This window comes from Nicotiana tabacum, chromosome 11, assembly GCF_000715075.1.
Source record: "Nicotiana tabacum cultivar K326 chromosome 11, ASM71507v2, whole genome shotgun sequence".
Taxonomy (NCBI): Eukaryota; Viridiplantae; Streptophyta; class Magnoliopsida; order Solanales; family Solanaceae; genus Nicotiana; species Nicotiana tabacum.
This window is the reverse complement of record NC_134090.1, coordinates 148,814,634-148,822,249: the sequence shown is the minus strand read 5'-3', so window position 1 is coordinate 148,822,249 and position 7,616 is coordinate 148,814,634. Positions and strand designations below refer to the sequence as shown.

Below are 7,616 nucleotides of genomic sequence, written 5' to 3'. Positions count from 1 at the left end.
AAGAATACATATGGTTGGTTAATGCATGATGTACATAGACCCCCATCGGTTGCATCAACTATGTGTACATGCTGCTTCTAGCCTGATTCTTCAACCTTCTTGGTGAGGATGCTCATTTGTGTCATTAGAGTGGTCATATTTTCAACTATGGAGTTAGCCGGGTCTAGAGACACTGAGTGAACCATAGGAGTGATTGGAGCATTTCTTGTTGTCCATCTTGAGTTTTGTGCCATCTTATTAAGTAGGATCTTGCTCTCTCTGAATGTTTTGCTCAAAAATTCTCCACCCGCTGAAGCATTAACATTGGCTTTCAAACTATCTACCAAACCCATGTAAAATCTCTGCCCCAACATCTGCTCCGGAATATCATGATGCGGACACGTAACCAGTAGACCCTTGAATCTCTCCCATGTTTTGTGTAGTGTCTCGGTTGGTTTCTGTTTGAAACTCAATATCTCATCAATTTGCTGAGCAGTCTTATTGGGTGGATGAAATTTGCTCAAATATTGGTTGACTAATTCCTCCCAAGTAGTGATGGAGTTGATGGGGAGTGAATTAAGCCAAGTCTGAGTTGCTCCTGTCACTGAGAATGGAATCAATAGCAAACGTATTACTTCCGGTATCACGTTGTGTTGCCTCTGCATGGCACAAATTAACAGGAAATTCTTGAGATGCTGCTGAGGATCTTCAATGTATGACTCAGAGAATAGTCCCTTGTTCTGCAACAGATGTAGCGTTTGAAAAACGATTAATAAAAGCAAAGTTTTGAAAAGAGTTATAATCTAAGCATACTTATGAATGTAAAGGAGGGTCCTAGGTTTGTTTGTAATATGAATTACATCAATGCAATACCCGGTATGACACCCCTCAAAAGAGGGGATACATGTGGTATTAGTGCACCGGTCATCATATCCATATCTTCCCTTTCCCGCCCCGTAAAGGTAATTAAGCGAAGATTGGTCTCGACTCTTATTGCATGTTGTTACACGTCCCTTCCTATCAGTCCCGGAGGAATTTAGGACTCATATCCTATAAGAAGTGTCTAGGCAGACCCTCAGGTTTAAAGGTAAAATACTAAGGCGACATACAAAATAAGTAGGACTACATTTAAAGGGGGAAAACATAGAAAACAAGCGGAAGGCCCAGTTATACCTCCATAAATAATGCACATAGACAGCATGACTTATACATAGTTAATGTCTGAATTTAAAATCCTAAAGTAGGGTGTTTAAGTGGTAATATCAGAACCAGATTTATTACATGACTTGAAAAAGAAGTCTGAATCAGGTTTGTCTACTGATTTTAACAGTTGATAATCAAACAAAAGAAGTTCCTGTTTTATTTAAGCTATTACCTAAGGCTTGCCTAGGCGCAAAGCGAGATGCAACAGTTGTTCCAAGTCATACAAACAATGTGGAGATTATTTTTATTACCTAAAACATGTTGTTCTAGTTGCAGAAATTGTTGCCAATTTTATTCAGAAAACAATGTGAAAACTATTACTTTACTACCCTTTTCATGAATCAGTAGTTAACTAGGCATTTTCTTAAAAAAATGCAAACAGGATCCTAGAACATGATATCTAATATACATATGCAAATGGCAGAGTTGTTGATAAGCAGAATTCCTAAGGCATGATTTCTATGTGTACACAAGAGTTGCAGAATTTTTTTGGAATAACAGCTTTTTATACCAGTGTTGTTATTGCCCTAGGAGCAGGATTTCTAAGTGATAGACATAAATTACGGGCTAATGAATGAAGTGCTGAAGCAAGAAACATAAGTCCTAAGAACATGATTTTCTAATGCATGTATGCATCCTAAACATGGTTTCTATTGCACATTAGGAATATAAACCTAATAACATGTTTTCTACCCTTTAACAACTATAGCATGCATATTTCCCCATCCCTCTTTACTAGCCATCCCAATACTTGTTTACAAATTATTACAGACTATGATAGAATTACATAAGAAATGAAAAGTAAGAAGTTACAACTATAGAAAGCCTGATTCTGACTTTCTCTCTGAGTTATGTAATAAACCACCTCAAATGCCAATATTATTCCAAAGCTTTTCTCATATCTGGGTGTGTCAGAGTTCCCTAAGGACCTCACGGGATCCGGGGTAGTGCTCACACCCAGAATGCATAACCAAGAGTAAGTGCAGTGTGGAAGGGCCTACTCTTATGTGTCCAGGTTCAAAGGGAGCTTAAGGATCCCAAAGCAAGGCTCACACAAGAGGGGAAGAACTTAATGATCTAAGAGTGCATGTGAGAGTGCTTGACATAGATTTAAGAGAGTTGAGTTGGAAAACAGTTTTGAAAATGATTGGTTTGAAATAAATTTGTAGAACAACATAAGAGTTACATTAGAGAAAACAGTTTTTGAAAAAGGAAAGGGGATAGGAGCAACACACAGAACAAGTTCAGAGAGTAATACAGCTTCAGCAGTTACAAACAAGGAAGTAGGGGTGTCACACCTCCTTTTTCCGCCCCCGCGAGGGGTGCAAGGGAGTTTTTCCAATTAAAGGACAATCGAAACGGGATTTATTTATGTATTTCAGAGTCGCCACTTGGGAGATTTAGGGAGTCCCAAGTCACCAGTTTAATCCTGAATCGAGGAAAAGAATGACTCTGTATTACAGTCCGCGAACCAGAAATCCGGATAAGGAATTATATTAACCCGGGAGAAGGTGTTAGGCATTCCCGAGTTCCGTGGTTCTAGCACGGTCGCTCAACTATTATATTTGGCTTGATTATCTGATATAATACGTATTATAAACTTATGTGCAAATTTATCCCTTAGCCGCTTTTATTATTATTATTATTATTATTATTTATTGTTATTATTTTACGAAGAATTACAACATTGTGAAAACGTATTTCAAATCACGTCGCAATCAATGCACCCGTGATTATTGACACATTTCGACTCCGTTGAGATTTAGATTTGGGTTACATAAATGCACACCCATATTTAAGAAAATAACATTATTAAATACGCGCCTAGAGCGACTAGCGTATCATTATTTTGGGTAGGGCCGTAAAATTTGCTAAAAATGGCTCCTCCCTAATTCTAAGCGATTAAATGTACATTCGTTGAGGGCCCCGCAATCTATACATTTCATTAAGTGAGGCTCATCTCATTTATTTTAAATGGACAAATCTTAAAATGACTACATTTTTCTATAAAAATTAGTCTCTAAAATAAAGAAAGAAAATCCTAATTAATTACTAGCTTTTTATTATTTTAAGAAGACATGACATGCTAATTGCTTGATTAATACAAATATTGATGAAAAAGGAATTTTACTCTTAATTTCGAAATTATAAATAAAATAAAAATTCAACAACTAATATTCAAAATAAACAAATATAGCTAGATTAAAACTCAGCATTGTTATTTTTAAAAAAAAAATATTATTGAGATTAATTATTCACAATCATTTGAAAACTAGATTTAACCATAATTACTAAAGCTTATTAGAAAGTTTATTAGACTTAAACGTTCTTTTAATCTTGCTTAAGCTCAAGTCATGCCTTAATGCCTAATTTACGATGTTTAATTTAAATTCGTGTCTTAGCTAAATTTAGCTACTTGTTCATGATCAACCTATAATCTTGAAGCCTTCATAACTAGTGAATTAACCTATTTTGCCGAACTGATTTATTACAGACTAACTTATGATATTATTTTCTTATTCCAGTTATTATTTAGTAATTCATGAAATAGCTTAAATGCAATCAACAAAAGGAACAAAGAAAAAAAACGAAATTAAAACTTCAAATTTCCATTCTTCATATGTATTCACGCTTCATATTTCGGATTACAATAAACAGCTTTTCAGTTGTGTACCTGATATTGGAAGCAAAAGAAAATGAATATGAGAATCAGCAGTAGCAGTAAAATCAGTACAACACAGCAACAGTAACAATCCAGTAACAGACTGGTAGAGTAGTAATCAAAAAAATAAGCTTCCAGCTTTTATGAAACAAAAATTAATTATGATTTCAAACAACAAAAGAAAGCAGAATATTTTATTTAGTTTTTTTTATTTGAAAGCTTAAATATTTTTCGGAATTTTCTATCTCTTAAATGTTCAGCCCTTTTCTCTCTCTTATTTTCAGATTTGTTTCTCTCTCCCTTTTTTTCTGTCTGTGTATGTTTTTCTGTCTGTTTTCTCTCTCCCCTTTTGATTTCAAGACTTCACATATATAACACATCCCATAAACCTTTCAATTAATTAAAATCCATACTTTTTCTCTACCCAACCCATTATCTTCCCACCCATCCCCATTACATTAAATAAACATATCACACCACCCCATTTCATTTTGTCCCCCATGCCTAACATAAAATAATGCAAGATTCCCCCTTTAAATTAAATCTTGTCCCCCCTTTATATTAAATAACCATATCACAACCCACCCCATTTTATTTTGTCCCCCATGCTTCAAATAAACAATTACAAAATGTACAATTCCTAAACTACCCCTCACGACCTTACTGAAATTACCAAACTACCCCTGAACGTACTACAAATTACCAAACTACCCATCAGCTATAACACATCAATTAATCAAACTTAACCAAAATATAGACAATATGATCAATTTCTAACAATGTTCTAACAACAATATGAACACGGATGAACATCATAACAACAATATCACATGAACACGATTTTAACAACATTTCAACAACAAATCACATGAACACAAATTGAACAACAAAGAACAACTAAAATTTGATTGAACAATATTTTAGCAACAAACAATCCTATTTTCGGATTCAACAACAACAACAAACAAAGTATGAAGATTTCTAAATTCAATCATATTGAACTTAAAATCAATTCTAACAACATTACAACAAACAATTCTTATATTAAACTTTAAACAAGATTATGAGAACAATTCAAGAAATAATCATAAATGGTAAACAAGAAATCAAACTATACAAAATTCGAATTCAAGATCATCCAAACAAAGTATGAACATGAATGAATCTATTTTAACACAACAAACATGACGGATTAAACGATTAAATCAATATATTCCTTTAACACAACTAAATTCTTTTTAGACAAATAACAAGATCGATGAATAAACAATTATGAACTTAAGCTTGAACTTAACAATATTAACAATTTCTAACAATACATAAACTCATGAAACAAATTGAAGAAATAGTTAATTAAATTTCAATTTGAATCTAACAAACATCAAACTAACAAATATTCACTTAAACAATAATACAAACATGAAATGAATATGAAAACAACTAATTAAACTTCTATTTTGAAATCTGAAAATTAATTTAACAAACAACATGAACATGAACAAAACCAAAAATCAAATATCTAACCATAGACATGAACAAAACAAACATTCGCCGATTTTAGATTCGAAAAAATATCAAAACAAAATACGGACAAAGTAAAATTCAAAAAACTACTAACCGGATTGAAACGACGAATAACGACCAAACAAACAACGAACTTGACGATGAACTCACGACGTACAGGATCTTGACTCGACGAAAAACCCTCGACCAAATGAAGAAGACGGAGGGAAAGGAGCAGCAGCCCGCAGCTGGCCATGGCAGCATCAAGCTTGCTCGTCCATGGCAGAAATGTGAGCAGCGGTGACGAGCAACTCGACGTGAAGATGGAGGGGAAGAAGCAGCGTCGCGGCAGCATCAACATCGCGGCAGCAACAACGGCGACCATGGCAGCAGCTGTCCGACGACGGGGACGACGGGGAGAAGAAGCAACACCGGCAGAACAGCGATGGGGAGGTTGACGATGAAGCAGCTGTCCGTCGAGGGGTGTTTGGACGTAAGGTTTGAGCTGGTCGACGAGCAAAACGAAGCAACAACGTTGCTCGTCAATGGCGGACGGTGGAGGGGTATGGTTTTCCGGTGCTTGGACTGATCATTTGGAGGATGGTTGACGGGCAGCCATGGTTGGGAGGGAGGTGAGCTTGAGGAAGAAGAAGAAGATAGGAGAGGGGGGGCGGATGGTTTAGCCTTTTAGGGTTTTTGTCTTCTTTTTGTTTTGTTTTGTTTTGTAAAATGTAAGACAAAGGGGTTTGGGTCTTTTGGGTTATGGACTGGGTCGACCCAGTTCGAGATGGACTGGGTCGTAGGGAAGATTGGGCCATTTTTTGGGCCTGTGGCTTGAAATCGAAGAAGAGGCCCAATTCCGACTTTCTTTATATTTTCGCTCTCTTTTCTTCTTTTATTTCTCTAAAACTAAATTATAAAAATATTTAAACTATTATTAAGAACTAAATTAAGTTATAAAAGCGCAAATTAACTCCCAATAACAATTAACGCACAATTAAGTATTAATTAAGCATAAAATTGTATATTTGGACATTAAATGCTAAAAATGCAAACGATGCCTATTTTTGTAATTTTTTATTTTTGTAAAACAAATTTAATTACTAACAATTGTAGAATTAAATCCTACATGCAAAATGCGACATATTTTTGTATTTTTTTATTAATTTAGCAAATAAACATGCACAGATAAATGCAAATAATTATTCAAAATATCACAAAATTGCACACCAAAGAAAAATCATTTTATTTTTGAATTTTTTGGGAGTAATTCTCATATAGGGCAAAAATCACGTGCTTACAAGGGGTTAGGGACATAGGGGACTCAAATTAGAAAAACATAATTATTAATGAGTCAAGTGCATTAGGAGACATGCTGGTTGAGGGACATAAACAGGAACAAGTAAACATGCTAATCACATTTAAACAAAGGAGGGCAGAATTTTAAACATGCTGAGCAAAGCAGTAAACAAAAGTACAACTTAACAACATGAGCTATTAAGTTAGTGCAGAAAGAGACAGTGATTGACAACAAGGGAACACATAGGTTTGAGTCTCAGAATTTAAACTAGGAACATACCGGTTGAAGGAGCAAAGTGCAGGAAAAGAAAAAGTAATTAGAGTTCCCCAGTCTAGCCTTGGCTTTCAGCCGGCTAGACAAAGCAGTAGCACAAGTAGTAGTAGAAAAAGAGAGAGTTTGAGTGTGTAAGTGTGTGTTCTGAACTTAAAATATTCATGTGCTTAAAGAAGAGAGGGTAGTGTATTTATAGCTCTTAAAAGAAGTGGAAAATAAGGTAACAAGTAAAGGTTAACACAAATATGGAAATAATCATCATCAGAATCAATTAATACAAGTACTTCCCCTTAATCAAGGAGTTACAGCTCAAACGGATACTACAAGGATAATTAAGGAAAGGGAATCAATTTGAGAAAGATTGATTTTTACCGTATAAGGGGTGGTAAAAATATAGAGTATATAATTGAGTCTAAGTGCATAATATACTTAATTTTGGGAAAGGATTCAGCAGGGGTGAAACATCACAGCAAATTAAGGAAGGGAATCAGTCAACTTAAACAAACGAGTAAAATTAGTGGTTTATAATAAAACCTTGCAATCAAACCATAACTTAAAGAAATCAAGACAATCAAGAAGGAATCATGATTCTGCACTTCGACATATAAATAGAGAAGAATGAACAAGAGTATCAGACATGCTAGGCCAGCCATATTGACAAAAGAAGTAACTAGATGAACACAAACACACAGCAGT

The 7,616-nt window shown here is 34.8% G+C and overlaps 1 non-coding gene across 1 annotated transcript; it reads left to right on the top strand.

Moving 5' to 3' along the window:
• Positions 1–363: 363 nt before the first annotated feature.
• LOC142166661 (small nucleolar RNA R71) lies at positions 364–466 on the top strand. Its single transcript, XR_012697064.1, has one exon. It is a non-coding gene; the product is annotated as a small nucleolar RNA R71 (small nucleolar RNA).
• Positions 467–7,616: the final 7,150 nt, after the last annotated feature.